The sequence below is a fragment of the Canis lupus genome, chromosome 29 (genome assembly GCF_011100685.1).
Source record: "Canis lupus familiaris isolate Mischka breed German Shepherd chromosome 29, alternate assembly UU_Cfam_GSD_1.0, whole genome shotgun sequence".
Lineage (NCBI taxonomy): Eukaryota > Metazoa > Chordata > Mammalia > Carnivora > Canidae > Canis > Canis lupus.
Genome location: NC_049250.1, coordinates 28929570 through 28952301, shown reverse-complemented (window position 1 = coordinate 28952301; position 22732 = coordinate 28929570). Strand labels below are relative to the sequence as shown.

The window sequence follows — 22732 nt, the reverse complement described above, 5'->3', positions numbered from 1 at the left end:
CAGTGTTAGGGACTTTGTAACACCTCTTCCAGTTTCCTCCCCAGATTTCATCTGATTTTGTGGTTGCTGTTGTTCATCAAAACAGAGAAAGATCATCCTCCATATTCATTATTTGGAGAAAAAAAAATGGTAGCCTATTTATAGCTGAAAATTGTTGCCCTGTAGAAAAATGGGGAGGGGATATCATCTTGTGCCAAGGCTCTGTGACCAGGCAGGGGATGATGGTGCGCCCATTGATTCCAAGGACTACACGATGGGGTACATCGCTCCATCTAATTATCCCGATTCATTGGCTGTTAATGCTGTCAGGAGTTTTTGACAGAAAACCAACACATCAGAGATAAAACTGAATGCATTAATTCTGGTCCTTTAAGCCTAAAATATTAACATAGCAACCAATCTGATGGAGGGGATGCGCTGAGGGGGAGGGGCTAGTATCACAGCTGCACAATTGCATGTTGTAATCACTGCTGTTATCTTGTGTGCTTTATATTCAGTAGTTCTCTGATAGTCTCTGTGCTGAGCACTGCATATTGATTTGGAGAAAAGTAAATGAGTTTATGAATGCACGAGGCCTTTCTGGTATACTTAGAACAATTCACTTCCTTTTTTTCTCCTCTGATTTATTTTCTAACTGCAAATGTCACATGACTCACTTATTTTTAACTTTTTTATTATCTAATTTACTAGGCAGGCTATTTGATAGGGTTAACATGCAAAAATTAAATTAAATTAAATCAGCAATGAATTTCTTCTTAATAAGAGCCTGGTTCAAAACTCACATTCAAATGTTCTGACACGGTATACAGGATATTTATGTAAATCATCCTACTCAGACATCTAGAAGGTACAGGGGAGCAGAGATTATGTGAGAAAGGCGGCACTTGGATTCAAACATGAGGCCTTGGAGTTGTTGGAAACCTCAAGTGTTCTCGGAGGAGACACTTCAGATTGTAGATATGCCCCGAGGCTGGCTGGTGGGAAGTGAATGCTTTCCTTAAAGAGGACAACTGTGATGCTCACCCTTCATGAAGAAGGCTGGAGAGCAAAGAGCACCTGTCCTGGGGACAGTGTTATTTAGAGTCCCCTCCCTCCATCAGCTGGCTCCATTTGAGCCACCATCTCCAATCTGGGAGGACACACTGAGCTAGTGGATGTCATTGAGTTTAAAAAGAACACCTTGAGGTGGGACGCCTGAGTGGCTCCGTGGTTGAGCACCTGCCTTTGGCTCAGGGCGTGATCCGAGTCCTGGGATTGAGTCCCATATCGGGCTCCCTGCATGGAGCCTGCTTCTCCCTCTACCTGTGTCTCTGCCTCTCTCTCTCTCTCTCTGTGTGTGTGTATCTTTCATGAATAAATAAATAAAACCTAAAAAGAAAAAAAAAGAACACCTTGAGGGCTAAATTCTCTCTCATATGATAGGTAGCTGTCATTTATTGTGTGCCAAATGCACCAGGCATGATGCTGGATACTTGATATAAGAAGCTCATTTAATCCTAAAACAACCCTGCAGGATAGGTTTTATCATTATTCCCTTTTTGGGGTTAAGGAGATTGAGGCTTAGGACGGTGAAGTCACTGGCCCAGTCTTAACATGGCTAGAAAGAAGGAACATAGACTCTGACTCATGTTCTGATTCAGGCACACCCATCATTGCTCTCGAATACTCCCCAGGCTCCCTCCTAACCTGCTGTCAAGATGCCAAGCAGGCAGCTGGTACCTCATAAGATGACCCCCGGCTCTGGCATCGAGAGACCTGTGCTCACAAGGTGTCCTGCCTCTTTTTAGTACATGACCAGTATGTCAGGCTGTTCCCTCATCCCTGGCTGGTAAGATGGGGAAATTAGACTTACAGCAAAGAACAGAATTAAACCCATTTTCTAAGCAGAGTACTTGGTATATAATAGGTGCTCAATTCATGTGTGTTGAGTCTGTCTCTTGTGTGACTTAATTCTATCAAGAAAATAGATTTGTCAGAGGCACCTGGCTCAGTTGGTGGGCGTCTGCCTTCAGCTCTGGTCATGATCCCAGGGACCTGGGATCGAGCCCCGGTGAGGCTCCTTGCTCGCTATAGGAGTCTGCTTCTCCCTCTGCTTGCGCTCAACCTTTCTCTCTCTCTCTCTCTCTCTCTCTGTCAAGTAAATAATTTTAAAAAATGAAAATAGATTTGTCTATTTTCTATAGCTTCTCATGAAATAGCATCTTGATAACATATCAGTTCATCTATGACTTCAACTTAACGGAGTCTCAGTGTGTCTCTAAGAACATAATTTTCTATCTCACTCTTATCCTGTGCATAGATACCCAAGCATTTGCTTCCGCATTTAGACCTCACATTCTCAGCCAGACGTGCGTACATATGTCAGGGAGATAAAAGCACAAGCCCCCACAGCAGGAACTCAGTGACACGTTGTCGAGCGGAATCTTGGGTTTGTCAGAGAGCGATGCCCACGATTACATTCACACATGCTTGTTTCCTGATCCAGGCTCTGCGGTCACGGTCACGCAGGGTTCTTGCTCTGGGCCGCATGGGGCTCCTCCCAGCTCGCAGCCCACAGCACTCCACTGCACCTGCTTCAAGAAGGAGAAGGTGCTTGCTGCCAGTGGGGCTGGAGGGGAAACATAAGTTGCACAGGGTGACAGAAAGAGAAACAAAGGTCAAGGAGAGACAGGAGGTGCAGCAGGCCGGGACAGCCTCCACTCCCCTGGGGCGGTAGGCCGCCTCAGCACAACGGAGTGAGGTGCACCTGCAAGCTGTGAGAATATTCCTGGCCTTCGTGACACCGGGAAAAGCTTTGCAGAACCACACATCTCAGGACCTCCTCACATGCTGTTGTTGAAAGGCTGTCACTCCAGGCGAGGCAGCTGGTGTCTTTCCCTCCAAAGCCTCTCTGGCTTCTCTATTTAAAGCAGTCGTTATCATTCCCATGACATTGTGTCATCTTCCTGACACCTTATCATGATCTGAAATTAAATTGCTTCTTGAGTTGCTTGTTTTCTGATTCGCCAACCCCTTCTAGACTAAAAGCTTCTTACTGCTAGCTCCTCAATGCCCAGATTGACTCAATGTATGTTTATGAAATGAGTGACTATTACCAGTGACCTTTCATCCCCTCTTAGGCTGTTAATTTCCTTCTTGTTCTGGGAGGTCTCTACTTCAAAATCCCATTTTTATTCAAAACCAAGCTCAAAAATTGAGCTAAAAATCCTCCTTTCAGTTTCTAAAGAAGCCAAGATATTTCCTATCTCCCAGCTTTTTCATATTGTTCCCTCTGCCTAAAACATCAACCAGTTAACTCCCTCCTTCTCCCACCAAATTCTTTGCCATTAGGAAGGCTGGCTGCTTCTCACCCAAAGGCAATGTCATTCCTCAGAAAGGACATGGATGATCACCCCAATCAAACAATCCCTCATTATTTTCTATCAGAAAAATATAGATTTTCTTCTCTTTTTTCACATAACATGTTAACTTCAGGAGTCCAGTGTAATGATTCAATATTTGTATACATTGTGAAACGCTAACCACAAAATGTCTAGTTAACATTCGTCACCCCATATAGTTACAAATTTTTTTAAACAAAAGGTACAAATTTCCAGTTATGAAAGTAAACAGTCCTAGTGATGTAATGTATATGGTGACTACAGTTATTACAACTGCAATACATACTTGAAAGTTGCAAGGAGAGTAGATCTTAAAAGTCTTCATCGCAAGGAAAAAGTTGAGTTTCTTTTCCTTGTTTGTTTATTTTTGTTTTTCAATTCGGTTACTAATTTGTTTCTCATCTGTGTCCCCCACTAGACTCTAAGTTTCATTAAGGCAGAGACCGTGAATATATTATAGTGCATGCATAGGACATAGCACAATGCCTAAAACATAGAGGGTACTAAATGAATTGTTGAATGAATGAATGAATGAATGAATGAGTGGTTTTAAGTCAGTTACTCACATTTGGATTAGGAGATAAATCTTCCTTCCAGATTTATTATTTAATATAACTCCTTACCTCCTTTTAATTTCTAGATAGACTCTCCCTCTGTTAAAGGCCAAGTTAAAATTCTGTTTTGACCGTGAGATTTCTCCAAATATTTCAACCACAATCACCTCTCCTTTTGCCATCTAATTCATTTAATTCACCAACTGGTGCCAGGTACTATAAGAGATATGAAGATACATCAGGTATGATTCCCGACCTCAAAGAGGTTTGAATATTTATCACATACTTTTGGATTTGAGTGTAATTTGTATGTGTCAAATGAATGAATGAATGAATGAGCTTAATTATAGCTTTGATGACCTCTCAACTCATTTTTCATGATATTAAACACAACACATAACTTCTTCCCATAATCTTCCTGGGAAGGCTTATGAAAGATCATCTTTCCAGAAGAACTGAGAGAGCGATCTATTCCCAGGGAAAAACTAATGCTGAGAAAAGAAGTAGCTTCCCAGCATCTCCTGCGTCTGGTTTGCACTCCACTTATTTATTATATTTAAATGAACTTCCAGAAAACCACACCCTCTTGTCTTTCCTAAGCCAAAGGTAAAGGTTTTTCATTAGCTGTTAGATGCAATAACATCCTCTCACTTTCCGTTTGCTCCCCCCCAGATTTTTCGTGGTCATAGAAGGCAGCACTGTATCTGTGTTCCCACTAATTTACAACCAAGTTTGAAATCAAATGCAGACATTTTTTTCCCTTGCTTCATCTATTTCATCCAAGCCTTTAAAAAAAGTTTTGTATCTGTAGTATAAAAACAAGTAGCTAGAGGCACCTGGGTGGCTCAGCATTTGAGCCTTTGGCTCAGGGCGTGATCCTGGGGTCTGGGGATCGAGTCCCGCATCGGGCTTCCTGCAGGGAACCTGCTTCTTCCTCTGCCTGTGTCTCTGCCTCTCTCTGTGTGTGTGTCTCTCATGAATAAATAAATAAAATCTTTTTTAAAAAAGTAGCTAATATGTGGGAAATGCAATCTGTTGGCCGGCTGTCTATATGATGCTCCAATAGGTTTAAAAGATTTTTCTCTGCCTTGATAAATGGAGCAGCTGTCTTGGATGTGTGCTGGCATGATTGCTGGGCCACCAATCTCCTGTAACATTTCTCACCATCACTCTTTGCAGTGCTACTTTCTATCACCCCCCAGGGCAGGCTACTACTTTCTCATTCTAGTTTCGCCTCCTCCTTCTGCTCTGCCCATCCCAGCCACACGATCAAATTCCAGTCTCCTGTAGGTGTGTGACCTCCAGATCAGTCCTCTTCACCAGCTCATTGGCTCGAACTTCCAACCAACAGACATTGGGAAGCTCAGCATCTGTCTTCATCTCCTATAAGGCTCTGGTTCTGTTTTCCGCTTAATGGAAACCAACCTGTTAGTCACCCTCTGCGTCCACTCACTAACTCAGTGGTTCAATGTCCTCCTAAAATCCTTCAGCCAGTCCTGCCCATTCTACCTGCAGGCCATACCCCAGCTTCAAGCACTTCTTGCCAACATCACTGCTACAATTTAGCCCACGGGGCAATCACATCTTGTGTAACAGACTCCTGGGCCAGGCCTCCCTGAGCTTCCTGCCAGGACACCTCCTGCATGGTGACTACAAACAACTCTGCAGATGTACTTTCTAAAACCTGAGTCAGATCATGTCACTTCCCTGCTTAAAATGTTCGGGTACCTTCCATTTGAGACCATGACGAAATCCATATTTCCTCCCTTGGCTCCCCCAGATTTTTCATGGTCATAGAAAGCAGCACTGTATCTGTGTTCCCACTAATTTACAACCAAGTTTGAAATCAAATGCAGACATTTGCATGTCTTGGCCTGCAAGGTGCTGTGTGAGCTGATATCTTCCCCCCTCTTCATCTCTTGCTCTCTCAATTCATTCCGGACACACTGGCCTGTCTGGCTCTCAGGGCCTGGGACCTGCTCTTCCCTGCCCTTGCAGTCCTCTTTCCCTGGATTGTCTCCACACAGCTTCTTGCTGATATTTGATCACTTCAAATATCACCTCCGAGAGGCCTTCTCTGGCCTCCCTAGTAAGCAACATTTCTCTTCACTCTGTCTGATGGATCCAGAAATCATGTATTTTGTATTTCTAATCTGCGTCCTTGGCACCCAGCCACACATCAGGGATAAGTCCAATTTTCCTGCAGAAATACTGTGATGCAAAAAAAAAAAAAAAAAAAAAGAAATACTGTGATGCATTTAAGGTCCTTCTCTTCAACGACCTTACCCTGCTTTCCTAGATAAGCAAAAGCTAAAGCATCTTTCTTTTTCAGTGCCCTTAGTGTTTTGTTTTGTTTTGTTTTGTTTTTTTTCCAATATGAGAAGCGATAAAAGGCTTTAAGCCCTTCTTTATTTGTAAAGAATTGGTTCCTGGGTAGCATCTTTGATATGGTTAAGGAAACTGTAGATAAGGAAAATAATGAAATCTGACTCTGTATTAATAGAAGGGATATTAAAAAGAAAATTAAGTTTTTCTCAAAGAATTTGAATGGTGGGAAAGTACATCAAGACAGCACATACTTTAGTACCAGCCAAGCAGTTCTTGTCATTCTAAAGATACCCCGGGTACCCCTATGAACAAAAAAAGAAACAAAGGGCAAATTTATCCAGTTAAAGAATATAATGTGGGGTGCCTGGGTGGCTCAGCTAGTTAAGTGTCTGCCTTTGGTCAAGGTTGTGATCCCAGGGTCCTGGGATCAAGCCCCACATCTGGCTCCCTGCTCAGCAAGGGGGTTTGCTTCTCCTTCTCCTCCTCCCCCCTCCCTACCTCTCCTCCTCCCCCTGTTCGTGCTCTCTCTCTCTCTCTCACTCTTTCTCTCAAATAAATAAATAAATAAAATCTTTAAAAAAAAGAATATAATGACTACTGTTATAGGATAGACAAAGGAAGACATGATTTTGTTGCATATTATACCGGATTTCAAAATATATGTGGTTTCCTGCTAGAAACTTAATTTCTAGTCTCATCTCAGAACAGTTTGGGTTGGGCTGTCATAGATTTCCTGTGTCCCTCTCTGATAGTATGTGTATAAAAATAGAAAACAAGAAGAAAACACGTCTCAGCCAAAAATATATCATATTGTGTTTCAAGTGTGAGGTAGGAGAAAAAAAGACAATACCATTAGCTAAATCTCTATTACACGTTCAGTTTTTATGCCCATCAGTGTATCTCCCTAACAGCTACTGATGCGGAATGCCAGAGACCCATTGGATTGAGCACCTATTTGGCATGTGTGATCCAAGCATCTGGAGAAGATCTATGTTTTGCAAAGTAAGTAGAGAAAAATCAATGCAAGTCTGCAATCTATATGGAAAGTAGTATGAAACCATTTTTGTTTTAGGCAATATAAGAACTACCATATCATAAAGCCTGGAAATGTGGGTCTTTCTTGTCAGTCTGCCACGGTTGTGGGAACCACTAATGGATCCAATGAATCATGTTTTAGCTGTCTCATAAATGGGATCCTTTGGAATGCTCAGCAAATAAAGCTTCTATTATTCATCCATCTTTGACTAGCTATTGTACACAGTCCACATCTTGTTTGCTATGCCTATGAAAAGAAGTTCTTAATGATAAACACTACTGTCAAGAATTTTCCATTTAGAGTTTTAATTATTGTAGATATTTGGCGAAAAAAATTTCTCAAATGTGCTCAATTATTTCTGCTATTCTGTAGGTTAAAAAAAAGGGTGCATGTGGAATAAAATTGCATCAAATCAGATTGGAATGTTTTGACAGCAAGATAGAGCAAAAGGTTACACTGGTATTATAAAGCAGGAGAGCATAACAAGTGATTTACGACGGCAGCAGAGACACAACCTTGAATTACAATGAATAGAGTGAGCTGGCTATTAAAAATGTATAGCTGCTAATAAAACTGCATTTGATTAGATGAAGATTTGGGGGATCATATCTAATGGATAATGGTTCTGATATAGCCAAGTGGACTTCTTTATTTCGATTTATAATGCCCACTATGTGGTGGACCCTCCAGACATATGTATAACAGCCCAACAGAATACAAATAGGTCAAATTGTCAAGAGAGCCCATGTCTGTTTTTATCAGGAAAATCCTGGTTTAACAGATGTGCTTTGTGTAATGCCCCAAAGGAAAGAGGTTTAGATTTTTCTAAATCAAAAGAAACAAAATTCCAGAGCCTTACATTTCTTTGTAAAACTCTCCTACTTTCATCTTTAACTAAAGGACAACTCAGATAACTCAATTTCGACTTTAGAATGAGACATCCTTCTTTAAGCCTGAAAGACAATTGAATGGAAATCCAAGGAAATGGCAAAGATGTGTTACTTTCACTATTTTAAAAGCAAGTGTTTTTATAAGAGGGATAAAAAAACAGTGTGTGGGTGGGTTTGAAATGGGTTGATCAGACCTGAGAGGATGTCATTGATAAAACAGAAGAAAATAAACATAATTATCATGCTATGGAGTACCGATTTCAAACTGTTTTCATGTCTTCTTTTCCAATGTTCAAAATATTTTTTAAAAAGGAAAATAAATTTTATCCCCATTTTACAAATTAGAAATTAGATCTCAGAGTGGAAAAAACCAACATAGTAAGAGAGTTAAATGATCAAAGATTAGAAACAGTGCTTTGAAACATTCTTTTATTACTTTCCATCAAATATTTTTAGGATAGCTATATAAAATAGTCAAGTACTGTCTCAATGTCCTCTTACCACTGTCCCAACCCCGAAATTCATTCTTTCCTGGTACTACCCAACCCTACTTCCTAGATTACGTATTATGCTCACGTGTAAAACTAAAGATACACAGAAAACGGTTAAGTCACTAAGAGAAAAAAATATATCTACATTAACATATTTAAAAGAAACATTTATGTTAAGATAATTAAATATGTGAAAATGTTCATCTTCAATAAAAACTTTAAAAAGCAGACATGAGATATTTCTCCACCATTAGAATCATAAAATTTTTAAAAATTAAAAAATAATTTTTTTAAATTAGTAACAACTAGTTTTCACAAAGATGTGAGAAGAGGGGAGGTCTTATATCATACACTGGTAAAAATATAAATTGGTACCACTGTCTATTGGCAGTATCAATGGGGAAATATTATGTGTACACTGTGGTATACATATACACATACATCATATGTATACACATATATACATACGTGAACACATGAATACTACATATTTTGTAGTGCTATTTTCCTCAAGGGAAAAAAGATGCACAAATATGGGAGGGTATCACTTTCTTAAAGGATTGCTATATTCATTTTTAACATAAAAAGTTGCGGAGCATTGTTTTTAAGCTGATCTACATTAAGAGAAGAAATATATACGCTACACAAACATCTGCATATATATAGGAACCATATAAAGTGTTAACAGTACTTATTTTTGGGAATCGTGATTATCTGAAGAATTGCATTACATTGTTTTTACATGGTAAAAGTACTGTGAATTTTAACTTCTTTGTATATACTTCTCTATATTTCAAATCGAGTATACATCCCAAACCATATTGTGTTTGAGAACTATTATAGATCATGAGTGTTGGAGTCAGGCAGGCAAAGCTCCGGTCCTGGCTTCATCATTTTAGCACCTTAGATGTCTTGAATCTTTATTTCCTCGGCTTTAATATAAGAATAAACTTAGTTGTTATGTCATGAGGTAGGAAAGATTAGTGAGATAATGCAGGATGATTCATGACAATGCATACTGTAGTAAAAAAGAAAGCTCAGTAGATATTGCTGTTTTTGTTGTTACTATTATTTTGCATTTGAAGTCCAAATTTATCTGCCCTATTAGACCAATTTTAATTCCAGTCCATTCTTTTTTAAAATATATATATTTTTAATATATATATTTATATATATATATAAATATATAATTCCAGTCCATTCTTATATATATATATATATATATATATATATATATATATATATATATATTATTGGAGTTCGATTTGCCAACATATAGCCTATCACCCAGTACTCATCCCGTCAAGTGCCCCCTTCAGTGCCTGTCACCCAGTCATCCCAACACCCCGCCCACCTCCCCTTGCACTACTCCTTGTTCATTTCTCAGAGTTAAGAGTCTCTCATGTTCTGTCTCCCTCTCTGATTTTTCCCACTCATTTTCTCTCCTTTCCCTTTTAATCTCTTTCACCATTTTTTATATTCCCCATATGAGTGAAACCATATAATGTTTGTCCTTCTCCGATTGACTTACTTCATTCAGCATAATACCCTCCAGTTCCACCCACATCGAAGCAAATGGTGGGTATTTGTCATTTCTAATGGCTGAGGAATATTCCATTGTATACATAGACCACATCTTCTTTATCCATTCATCTTTTGATGGACACTGAGGCTCCTTCCACGGTTTGGCTGTTGTGGACATTGCTGCTATAAACATCGGGGTGCAGGTGTCCCGGAGTTTCACTGCATCTGTATCATTGGGGTAAATCCCCAGCAGTGCAATTGCTGGGTCGTAGGACAGGTCTATTTTTAACTCTTTGAGGAACCTCCACACAGTTTTCCAGAGTGGCTGCACCAGTTCACATTCCCACCAACAGTGCAAGAGGGTTCCCCTTTCTCCACATCCTCTCCACCATTTGTTGTTTCCTGTCCTGTTAATTTTCCCCATTCTCACTGGGGTGAGGTGGTATCTCATTGTGGTTTTGATTTGTATTTCCCTGATGGCAAGTGATGCAGAGCATTTTCTCATATGCATGTTGGCCATGTCTATGTCTTCCTCTGTGAGATTTCTCTTCATGTCTTTCGCCCACTTCATGATTGGATTGTTTGTTTCTTGGGTGTTGAGTTTAATAAGTTCTTTATAGATCTTGGAAACTAGCCCTTTATCTGATACGTCATTTGCAAGTATCTTCTCCCATTCTGTAGGTTGTCTTTTAGTTTTGTTGGCTGTTTCTTTTGCTGTGCAGAAGGTTTTTTTTTTTTTTTTTTTTTTTTTTTTTTTATGATAGGCACACAGTGAGAGAGAGAGAGAGGCAGAGACACAGGCAGAGGGAGAAGCAGGCTCCATGCACCGGGAGCCCGACGTGGGATTCGATCCCGGATGTCCAGGATCGCGCCCTGGGCCAAAGGCAGGCGCTAAACCACTGCGCCACCCAGGGATCCCGCAGAAGCTTTTTATCTTGATTAAGTCCCAATAATAATTTTTCATTTTTGCTTTTGTTTCCCTTGCCTTCATAGATGTATCTTGCAAAAGTTTGCTGTGGCCAAGTTCAAAAAGGGTGTTGCCTGTGTTCTCCTCTAGGATTTTGATGGATTCTTGTCTCACATTTAGATCTTTCATCCGCTTTGAGTTTATCTTTGTGTCTGGTGTAAGAGAATGATCTAGTTTCATTCTTCTGCACGTGGCTGTCCAATTTTTCAGCACCATTTATTGAAGAGACTGTCCTTTTTCCAGTGGATAGTCTTTCCTGCTTTGTCAAATATTAGTTGACCATAGAGTTGAGGGTCCATTTCTGGGTTCTCTATTCCATTCCATTGATCTATGTGTCTGTTTTTGTGCCAGTACCACGCTGTCTTGATGATCACAGCTTTGTAGTACAACTTGAAATCTGGCTTTGTGATGCCCCGACTCTGGCTTTCTTTTTCAATATTCCCCTGGCTATTCGGGGTCTTTTCTGATTCCACACAAATCTTATTTATTCCAACTCTCTGAAGAAAGTCCATGGTATTTTGATAGGGACTGCATCGAACATGTACATTGCCCTGGGTAGCATAGACATTTTCACAATATTAATTCTGCCAATCCATGAGCATGGAATATTTTTCCATCTCTTTGCGTCTTCCTTAATTTCTTTCAGAAGTGTTCCATAGGTTTTAGGGTATAGATCCTTTACCTCTTTGGTTATGTTTATTCCTAGGTATCTTATGCTTTTGGGTGCAATTGTAACTAGGATTGACTCCTTAATTTCTCTTTCTTCAGTCTCATTGTTAGTGTATAGAAATGCCACTGATTTCTGGGCATTGATTTTGTATCCTGCCACACTGCCAAATTGCTGTATGAGTTCTAGCAATCTTGGGGTGGAGTCTTTTGGGTTTTCTATGTACGGTATCATGTCATCTACGAAGAGGGAGAGTTTGACTTCTTCTTTGCCAATTTGAATGCCTTTTAATTCTTTTTGTTGCCTGATTGCTGAGGCTAGGACTTCCAGTACTATGTTGAATAGCAGTGCTGAGACTGGACATCCCTGTCCTGTTTCTGATCTTAGGGGAAAGGCTCTCAGTTTTTCTCCATTGAGAATGATATTGTCTGTGGACTTTTCATACATGGCTTTTAAGATGCTGAGGAATTCTTAAACCAGGTGGGATCCTTGTCACTCTTGGTCTCTTAGAAGTTTGCATTTGCTCTTAAAGTCCATTGACTTCTCCACCCAAAAAACTGTGGTTTCTTTTGACTTGCTTCTTCACTGAAAAACTTTTCTCTGGGTCCCTATTTTCCAAATTTTTTTTCAGATAGACCTGCCCCACCACCCTCTGCTCATCTACTGAGGCTCATTTCCTTGGAGTTCTAGCCAAGTCAGAACTCCAAACCACTCTGTCCCTTGTTATGTCTGACTGGCCTTTGCTTTCTAACTGAAAGCTGACTTTTGCTCTTTATTAGAGAAGGACCCAGGAGCCTGGGATCTCAGAGAACTCGTTTCCCCTATGATATGTATAAAATGAGAAAATGATCACCTTACAAAACATTGCACAGAAAGCATCAGTGTGACCATAGAAATATGCTCAGGAACACTGATTGAGCCATTTATGGAGGACAAAGACCAAGATGGTCCTATTTGGGAAAATATTTTCATCTTTCAAGTGCATTCCTTTTTTTTTTTTTTTTAAACACAACCTAAAATTTCCCATTCCCTGCAGTAGGCCCTTGCAACTCTAGGTGTTCACAGAAATTGCCATTCTTCTTGACTCTGCATGTAGACGTGTGGTGCTACTGAAAGAAGAGTCAAGTGGGAATGTGAGGAATAACTGTTCTTTTAAATCAGAATTTTGTTTTGTTTTTTTAATACTTTATTTACTTATTCATGAGAGAGGCAGAGACATAGGCAGAGAGAGAAGGCTGTCTGTGGGGACCCCAATGCGGAAAGCAATCCCAGGACCCCAGGATCACAACCTCAGCCAAAGGCAGATGCTCAACCACTGAGCAACCCAGCTGACCCAAATCAGCAGAATTTTAATTCTTTCTTCTTCTGAGCAACAATATACTATAGGGTTGGTTGTTCACCCAAGATTTCTCTGAAAAATACCTGGGTTTTGTTAATTTTCTTAGAGCTAATAACAAAAAGATATACAGAAACCATGTTTGCCTCCTGACTATAACAGAAAATAATCTCCAGGTTTAATGAAATAGTCCATCCTCCTGCAATAAAAAGCAAGGAAAGCAGGACAGTGAGACTTGATGCTCTCAGTGGTTTATGTCCCTTAAGACCTTTAGCAGTAATAATCATTCCACCTTCTATTTCGGTGGTGCCTGATGGCTTGCAAAGTATTTTCCCATATATTATTTCATTCAGGAAAAGAAATGCATATTCTATAAGGGCCATTCCTGAGAGAAAATAAAATGTCCAGTAAATGAAAACTATTCCTGGATTGAATAATTCAGGGAGTGGCTCTATCAAAATAGTGAACCATTTCATGAGAAACAGAGGAGCCAAAAAATAAAATAAAATCACCATCACTAGTATAAATATGAAATATATGGGGCTTACTAAATCTTTTTCATTATGTTCATGATTTAGGGACTGTAATTTGTTCCGTATTGTTGCAACTGGAAATAAAATGATAAACGTCTTAGCCCTCATATACCCTGTGGAATTCCAATGCCTTGCCACCTGAGGCAAAATGCATAGACATTATTTGGCCATGTGATGACTTTCCTTTGCCTTCTGATTGCCTCTGAATTCCACTGCCCTGATGTGATACCTGCCCCATCTTTGCGTCTGTGTACCTTCTGCTCCAGCCAGGCTGGAGTCCTTCCTTTGACAAACATGTGCATGTCCCCCACCGCTCTTCACAGCTAAAATAATCTTTCTTCCTCCAAGAACTACTCTGAGTACTGCCCTGAGTACTTCTTCCTCCCAACTACTCTGAGCTACAATCATCTTTCTTTGTCTTTCATTAGTTCATACTTTTCATCCATTTATTAAACAACTCCTTAATGAGAATTGACTATGTGCAAGGCATCATGTTAGGGTAATGGAGATAAAGAAATGGAAAAAGAAAAAAAGCAACCCAAATCTCTGCTCTTGAAAAGCTTACATCCTCTGGGGGAAGGACAGGCAATAAACACAAACAAAATAGAAGATTATTTTGGATGTTGCTAAGTGTTATGAAGATCTATAAGAGGGTGATATTAGAAAGTGCCTGAAGGGGGCAGGGATTGATAGCTTAGATTAAGGGATCAGGGAGGGCTTCACTGAGATGACATCTGAGCTGAGACCTGAATGAAAAGGAGCCAGCCCTGCAGAGATGGAATGCAAAAGGTCCCAGGTAGAATGAATAACAGATGCCAATGTCTTAAAAAGGGACCAAGTATGACAGTTTCCAGGAACAGAAAGAAGGGTGGTATGCATGTAAGGTAGCAAGCTAGGGGAAGCTTGGTAGAGATGCTGAGTGCTAGTGCTAGATCATGTGAGGACCTCCGCTTTTACTCAGAGCGCATCCAAGAGCCATGGGAAGGTTTTAGGCAAGAGAAGATAGGGTATAGTTTATAGTTTTTGGAAGATATCTTTGTCTACTGGGCAGTGAATGGACCATGAGGGAGACCCAGATTAGAGCATGGGAGACCAGACAGGAGGTTGTTGCAGGTTAGAGGGCACAATGAGTTTTAGACTAAGATGGTCTGGTGAAGATGGAGAAAAGCTGACAGATTTAGGATGCATTTTACAGGTTAAGCACTCCGGACTTACGGGTAACTTGAATGTAGAAGAGTCAAGAAAACACAAATGTGTTTTCTATCGTGTCATAACTAAGCTATTTAATATGTGTTTGTATATGTGTTCCCAACAAGACTATAATTACTTTGCACCCAGAAATTAATTATATCCTACTTTTTTTGGCTCTATACTGCAGAAATAAGGATGGCCTTTCGCAAAAATGAGCACATAACAAAGACTTATTAACTTGAATCCAATTAATATTTTTATTTCTATTGGGGCCAGAAATAGTCCAATCCAACTGACCGTTGCAAAACCAAGTGTCTCCCCTCTGTTTCTTTTTCTTCATGCTGCCATCTGTCCTTTCACCTCCTGCTACTGTTTTAGTCTCTATAATTCTCTCTGTGTGATTTCTTGGCAACCACCCTCTGCTGATTAGATCTCTGCTTCTGTAAGAGTGTCTGCTTCCTCGCTTACTGCACACCACACTTATGCAGCTCACTGTGGTCGCTTATTCTGCACAAAATCTCTGCCAGGTCCTCTGCTGGGTGATAGGATCCCAAAGATAAACACGAGAAGGCATAAAAAACCTCACTGGTCTTCACATAAGAACTAGGTGGGAGACTCTTAGACCACATGGATACATGTAAGTAAGAAAGGGAAGACTTATACAGGAAAACACAGATTTGCTTCTCTTCTTTCGAGCTGGGTCCTCTAAGGGCTGCATTTAAGGAAGCTCCATCTGCTTCCTTGCTCTTTATTTCTCAACTTCTCTAGATACTATGGGCTTCGGGTTCCTGGAAAGGAGATCTTTCACCTCTCCATGAGAAACAAAGAGAATCTAGCGAGCGTATGTGCTGAATGAAATGTATTTGGGATTGTTTAGATAATGCTGCCTTTCTTCCCCCATCCTCTCTTCTCACAAACAAATGTCTTTTCCTGCACTTGGGTTAATTTCTTCTCAAGAAACATTTGTCAAATTATCCCTCCTATGCATAAGTCCCAGGAACGGTCCTAGAGATCAAGTCCCTGTCCTCTACCTCTTTGAAGAAAGCACATAAGACAAAGTTAAATGAAATCCATGCCAAACACACATCAGCACAATGTGCTGTTTAGCACAAAAGGCGGGTGCTGCATCCTGAATTGACGGCACAAGAGAGATGCCTCAGAGGAGAAGGAATCTACATGGACATGGAAATGCGAGTCGTATGTTAAGAGGCTGAGAAGGAGAGTGTGAGGTGCAGGACCAGCTGGAGCGAAAGCTCAGAGACTTCACACTACATAGGGGTCTGGGGAGTGGTGTTAAGTTGTCTGGCTGGAGAACAAGAATCCGGAGGAGATACCCTTAACATAAAGTAGACAGCGTAGATGAATCCTATGTCAAGGTTGCAGAAACCTCCAATGCATGTTGGACGTTATTCTGTAGCCACCAGGGAGCTATTGCAGACCTTCAGATCGGGGAGCAACATGAGCTGATCCAGAATAAAAAAGATGATGCCACGGGAGTGCCCTCCCAAGGTTTCCCTTCAAGACAATGAAACCTCATGGGGAGTCGAGATGATTGACACCCTCCAGCAGTCACTCCTTGGGTTCACCCCAATGGTACATACCCCAACGCCACCCTTTCTGACCAGCAGGCTGCCTCTTCAGTGGGAAACTTTGCCTTGGGTATTTCCCATTAGCCTGGCTGAGACTGTCTCAACCCTGGGTGCATTCTGTGTGCTCATCTTTCCTCCCCTCCCCTCTCACAGGTGTCAGGTCTGTGGGGCAGTCTGAAGGCTCCCCCTGTCTCCTGTGCTCCCTCTCTCTGTGCTCCCCACAGACAATGCCCCAGAGAAGCCTCTTGCACACTCACCCTCAGTCCCCCAGAGAACCTGGACTGACACAGTCATGAAGGGAGAAGAATGAGCAGCCCTGACCCACGTTAGGGGTATTCTCCAGAGCCCCACGGACAGGCCAGCACCTGCAGGGCAGAAGGGAAGTATACGTGAAGAGGAAGGGAAGGGAATGCTTTCTATGACAAACAGAACAAATTTTTCCAGATCATCTCCAATATCCTTCTGGGAGAGGGGATTGTGCTTCCTACTCTGAAATCTCTCAATCACCAATGTCTTTTTCACCTATGGGGGGGGATAAATATTGATCTTTTTTTGTCACTGCTGAGTCTTTGCCTGTGGCTTTTTGTTTTGTTTTGATCTGGGTTTTTTTTTTTTTTTTAATTTTCCGCTTTGGGTCTCTTAGTTGTGTTTATATAGTAACATAGTGTGGGACTGACCTAGTAACTCAGGTCAAGTACGTATTGTTGAAAGTTTGAAACACTAGGATGCCTGGGTGGCTCAGCGGTTGAGCATCTGCCTTCAGCTCAGGGCATGGTCCCCGTGTCCCGGGATCGAGTCCCGCATCGGGGTCCCTGCGTGGAGCCTGCTTCTCCTTCTGCCTGGGTCTCTGCCTCTCTCTGTGTGGCTCTCATGAATAAATAAATAAATTAATGAATAAATAAATAAATAAATAAAATCTTAAAAAAAAAAGAAAGTGTGAAACATTTGTCTTTTATTGGATAGCAATAGCGGAATAACAGTTCATATGATCAAAATCTTCTAATTAAAGAATACTACAACCATTTATTCATACGCTGTGGGCACAACCCTGAAGAGTGTCTATGGAGAATACAGTGAGACTTGTAATCTTTCTACTAATATTTTCTTTTTTTTTTTTTAATTTTTATTTATTTATGATAGTCACAGAGAGAGAGAGAGAGGCAGAGACACAGGCAGAGGGAGAAGCAGGCTCCATGCACCGGGAGCCCGACGTGGGATTCGATCCGGGGTCTCCAGAATCGCGCCCTGGGCCAAAGGCAGGCGCCAAACCGCTGCGCCACCCAGGGATCCCTACTAATATTTTCATGTAAGAAGTTATAGCTTTATAATAGTGTTTAGCTAAAATGGGCAATAATTTATTTAAGAAAATAATTCTCTTCTCTTATCCCCAAATACTCTTAGTGTTTAACAAGAGAATGGTAAGTATAATCCATAAGGCCAATTCAATAGTTTCCAAGCATTCTCTTTAAGCTTTTAACAGGTTACTTTTAATATTTAACTTCTGCGGGATTCATAGTGGATTTCCTAGTCTCATTCTCTGTGTTCCCATTTTTTTCCTCTACTAAAAATAAACATATCAACAATCATAGTGAAAAAATATGAATTTATACATAACCTAATGTGGACCATTTAGTAATAGTTCACAGCTACTCTGGTTTGATGAGAAGAGAAACTGTTTTATATTTAAGAAAAACTGTGGAACTGTAAAAATGATGGCACGTTTGAGTTGACTATTTGACCAGCTCATTAAAGATGTTTCAAAATTCATAATAACATGATAGCAATTATACATCTGTCTGTAAATATGGATTTTTTAACCCAAAAGGGGTGTTTATGTCTTATGATTCTCCCTAAACTGTGCCATGTAAACTGGTTTCATAACTTGTTTTCATCTCCACATCCTGTGAAGTGTTTTTGTTTACAATATTCTGTTTGAAGTCAGGAAAGCTTGGCCGATGAAAGAGATAGCACAATCTTGTCCTTTCATATTGTAAAGTAAATAAAGGGAGTTGTTCATTTGATCAGTAGCTGTCACTCTGAAATAATTTTCTACCAAGTTCAGACTCTTTGAATTGTTTGGGCAAGAACAGTCACTACTAGAAACCTTTATAATCCATATGGAAAGTTGGAAGGTTGGTTGCCTTTGGCATACCATGAAGTTCACATTCCTGCAAAGTGCACAGGCCCTTCAGAATCTAACCTACAAGGACAGCTTCTGTTGTCTCCTGACATCAATCTCTCTCTTCTTCTAGGCCTGAAGTTCTGCTTGGAAATCTCTGTACCCATTTCTCAGCAGTGTTCATAGTTGTCTTAAGCAAATTATGACATTCTGTTCTCCATAACTTCAGCTTCTCTTGTGAGTGGTAGCCAGTAAAACAGCAACAGAAATCTGTTACGGGGGCTTCTGAAGAAGCTTTGGCTTTCCTGAGGCAGAGGACAGCTGTGCTGGTGCCACCCTTTCCTTCCTCCTTGTGGCCTGAATGTAGATGTGAGATCAGAAACTGAGGCAGCCTATTTTGGCACCATGGGACAAATGGTACCAACACCATTTAGTCACCGAACCCATTCCTCAGCCTCCTACATTTTGACTTTGAGAAAAAAAATAAACCTATATTTGTTTAAGCCACAGTTGTTCCCTTCTTGTCACTTATAATAAAAAGCATTCCTAACTGAAACAGACTGAGATCACTTGCTTTTCCAGCCTCATTCTGTGTGCCCTATTCCTCGAGTTACAACATCTACATTCAGCACATCCACAGGGCTATTTTGTGAGGGGCACAAAAATGTTTCCCTCCAAAATCCTGCTCACCAAAATGACTCTGCTCAAATTCTCCCCAATGCATCACCTCCCAAGTTCCTCTCATGCTTCTTTAATGCTTTCCAGGAGCCTTGTGCTTACTATCTAGCCTAAGGGATCCTTGAGGAAAAGACTCAATACCCATTCTTTGAGTCCCCAGTACCATGACACTATTCCCAGAACCTAACACAGTGTTAACTTCATTAAATCTGCATTTCCTAGACATCTTGAAGAGATTAATTTGGTCTTATCTCAAATTTTCTTTTTTTTAAAGATTTTTATTTATTTATTCATGAGAGACAGAGAGAGGCAGAGACATAGGCAGAAGGAGAAGCAGGCTTCCGGCGGGGAGCTGGATGTGGGACTCAATCCTAAAACCCCAGGATCATGACCTGAACCAAAGGCAGACACTCAACCACTGAGCCACCCAGGTGCCCTTTATCTCAGATTTTCATTAAGAGAGTTTCCTCTGGGGCAGCCCTGGTGGCTCAGTGGTTTAGTGCCTGCCTTTGGCCCAGGGAGTGACCCTGGAGTCCCGGGATTGAGTCCCACATCAGGCTTCCTGGATGGAGCCTGCTTCTCCCTCTGCCTGTGTCTCTGCGTCTTTCTCTGTGTCTCTCCTGAATAAATAAATTTAAAAAATCAAAAAAAAAAAAAAAAAAAAAAGAGAGTTTCCTCTAGTTCTAAATGAACTCCCTCCACCAGGCTAGGTGAAAGAAACATGCTGCCACAGTTTGGTTGAAGGACACTTAACAACTAAACAACACTATAACAACTAAAAATTTTAATATATGAATTTTTGATCTCGCAGTTCTAATTCTAGAAAAGTTATCCCCCAGAGATGTATCATAAAAGTAGTCAAAGACATCTGCACCTAGATATTGATGAAAACATTGCTTATAACAGCAATGATTGAAAACAGGCCACTAATAGGAGACAGGTTATGTAAATTATGGCATATCTATTTAAAAAGATACTATACCACTCTTAAAAAGAACCAGAAAAAACCACATATGGTGACATGTAAGGATTGCCAAGACATATCACTAGGAAAAATAATCCAGTTGTAGAAGAACATATTTTTATTCCTTTTCTATAAAAAAAATATTTATATACATTGGAAAAAATCAGGATGAACAAACACTAACTTATAAACAGTGGTTAGTTCTGAGGTTTAGGGCTTTTCTTCTCTTAGATTTGAATAGTGGTATTAATGGATTTCTATAATCCAAACATAAAGGCTCTTTACAAGCAGAAACAAATTACTAAAGAAACAGATCTTCTCTGGTGTATGTTTTCAATAATGGTAGGCGGCCAGGAGCATCTGCAGGAGTGCTGTCTCTGTGCAAGATGAAGAAATGCAGAAATGCAGGATAGAGAGAGGCCAGAAATTGTCAGTAAAAGGTTTAGGAAAGAAGAATCATGCCGGAAACAGTCCCAAAATGGAACAAGTTGCATTGTGAGGTAGTGAACTTCCCATTTACCCAATTGTGCAGGCAAGAAATCTGGGAGCGTGCCCTTATACCTTTCTGTCCCTCCTTCCCCAAGCTTCCTCTAACACGTACAATTTTTTCCCATCTCTACCAACACTACTCTTGTCCAGGGACCCGACCTCTCCCACTTGAACCATTAGAGTAACTCTCTAATTCGTAGCCCCATATCAAGTGCAGCAGTAGACAGAATTTTGGCTCCGTGACCTTTGCCCCTGATGTCACACCTATGAATAACTTACATTACATTGGCAAAAGAGCTTTTGCCAATGTAATAAAGACTATTCATAAATTTGATTTTAAAATAGATGATCCTGGATGATCAAGGTGAGCCCAAAGTCATTACCTGAACCCTCCGGAGTAGAACTGTCTGCCGACAGAAGGTAGAAGAAGAGGAAGAGAGAGAGGCAGCAGACGGGGAAGTTGCAGAGATTGGAAACAGGAGAGTGTTACTGGCTGGAGGAAGATGGGAGGGGCTCCATGGAAAGCAGGAGAAGGAAATGAGTTCTGCCAATAGCCCATGAGCTTGAGATGAGAACCTCAGACCCGGCCAACATGTTGTTTTCTACCTCCTGAGATCATCCACAGGGAACCCAGCTAAGCCATGCTGTGCCCAAGACCTCTGACCCACGAAAACCCTCTGTTTAAAATTGCTTAATTTGTGATCATCTGCTTTGGCAGCAATAGAAAACAAATGCACTAACCTCAGCTCATCTCTGGTCTACTCTTCAAAACACAATGTGAGTGATGTTTTTTTCTCCCTCTAACACAGATCTGGTCAAGACACACCTGTTTCCAACCCTAATTAGTTTCCTACTACTTTTTTGGAAACATGGCAAACTCCTTAACCTGGCATTCAAGTCTTTTGAGGTTTTCAGCTTCCCTTAGCCTCTCCAACTGCATCGTCCCCATATGCCTTTAATTTTGGATTCAGCAACTCCGGCTTTCTTTTGTGTACTCACCATGCTCCATGTTGTCTCAGGGCTTTTGCGGGAGGCTTTCTTTTTGCCTGGAATATTCTCTCCCATTTTTATCTTCTGGGTACTGCAGACATCTTTCCTGAACTTTCTGACTAAATCAAACATAGAAATGATAGGTCCCTATGGAATTACAAATTTTCCCTACAACCAATTGTCATGGTTACAATGGTTTGTGTGATTGCCTAACAGTCACCTGCCTCACATATTATGCTGTCACCTCCATAAGGACAGGGAGCATGAACACCTTTCCTTGCTACTGTATCAATAGCTTTTAATAGCATCCCTGAAACATGGTTCAGTTCTCAAATAATATTTCCTGGCTGAGTAATTGAATTCATTAGTCATACTGAATCAGTGAATTGGTGCTCTAGGAAAGAATACATGAGAACACACCAGCCACCAATAGAAACTCGAGTCAAGGGACACACGGCACCCTATCAGTTCTAAAATTCCATGATATCAAGTATTCTGTGCCCATGTAAAGTATGATAACTATCTTAATTTTGCAATACCTAGGGAACCTTGGCTTTTTTTCATGAAGACAGCTGCCAAAACATCACTTTATCACCAATATATGTCCTGCCTCCCCAAATAAATTTAATAAGTATTGTGGGGTAATGACCAAGTGGAAGACACTGCACTGTGTGTCCCCAATGATGTAAATAAGCCCTTAATTATTAATATATTAAATTTATGTATTGAGCCTCACACTTTATAAATACACTTTTGCATACATTATCTCCTTTAATTGTCTCAATAGCTTTGCAAAGCACTTGCATATTTTTTACCGCTTTTTTCAATTCAGCACAGATCAAATCAGAGACACATTGCTCAGACGTTAACTGACACAGTCAAGCTCAAAAAAATTGGCAGTGATAGAATTCCACCCCAGATCTTTCTGCTCCACCTGCAGTTTCTAACAGCCTAGACTTTTCAGGGACAAACTAAGCTTCCACTTCCCTGTATATGTCCCTTCTTT

The 22732-nt window shown here is 40.6% G+C and overlaps 3 long non-coding RNA genes across 3 annotated transcripts in view; 2 read left to right on the top strand and 1 right to left on the bottom strand.

Moving 5' to 3' along the window:
* The window catches only part of LOC111093190, a 32874-nt gene extending 15208 nt beyond the window's left edge, over positions 1-17666 (top strand). The window contains exons 5-7 of the long non-coding RNA XR_005381150.1: positions 4021-4176; positions 7174-7264; positions 17627-17666. This is a non-coding gene — a long non-coding RNA (uncharacterized LOC111093190). The remainder of the gene's footprint in view (positions 1-4020; positions 4177-7173; positions 7265-17626) is intronic.
* The window catches only part of LOC119866724, a 29947-nt gene extending 8772 nt beyond the window's left edge, over positions 1-21175 (bottom strand). The window contains exons 1-2 of the long non-coding RNA XR_005381151.1: positions 21120-21175; positions 16744-16851 (exon numbers count right to left, since the gene is read on the bottom strand). This is a non-coding gene — a long non-coding RNA (uncharacterized LOC119866724). The remainder of the gene's footprint in view (positions 1-16743; positions 16852-21119) is intronic.
* LOC119866725 lies at positions 17738-19108 on the top strand. The gene is made up of 2 exons (XR_005381152.1): positions 17738-17792; positions 18739-19108. It is a non-coding gene; the product is annotated as an uncharacterized LOC119866725 (long non-coding RNA).
* Positions 21176-22732: the final 1557 nt, after the last annotated feature.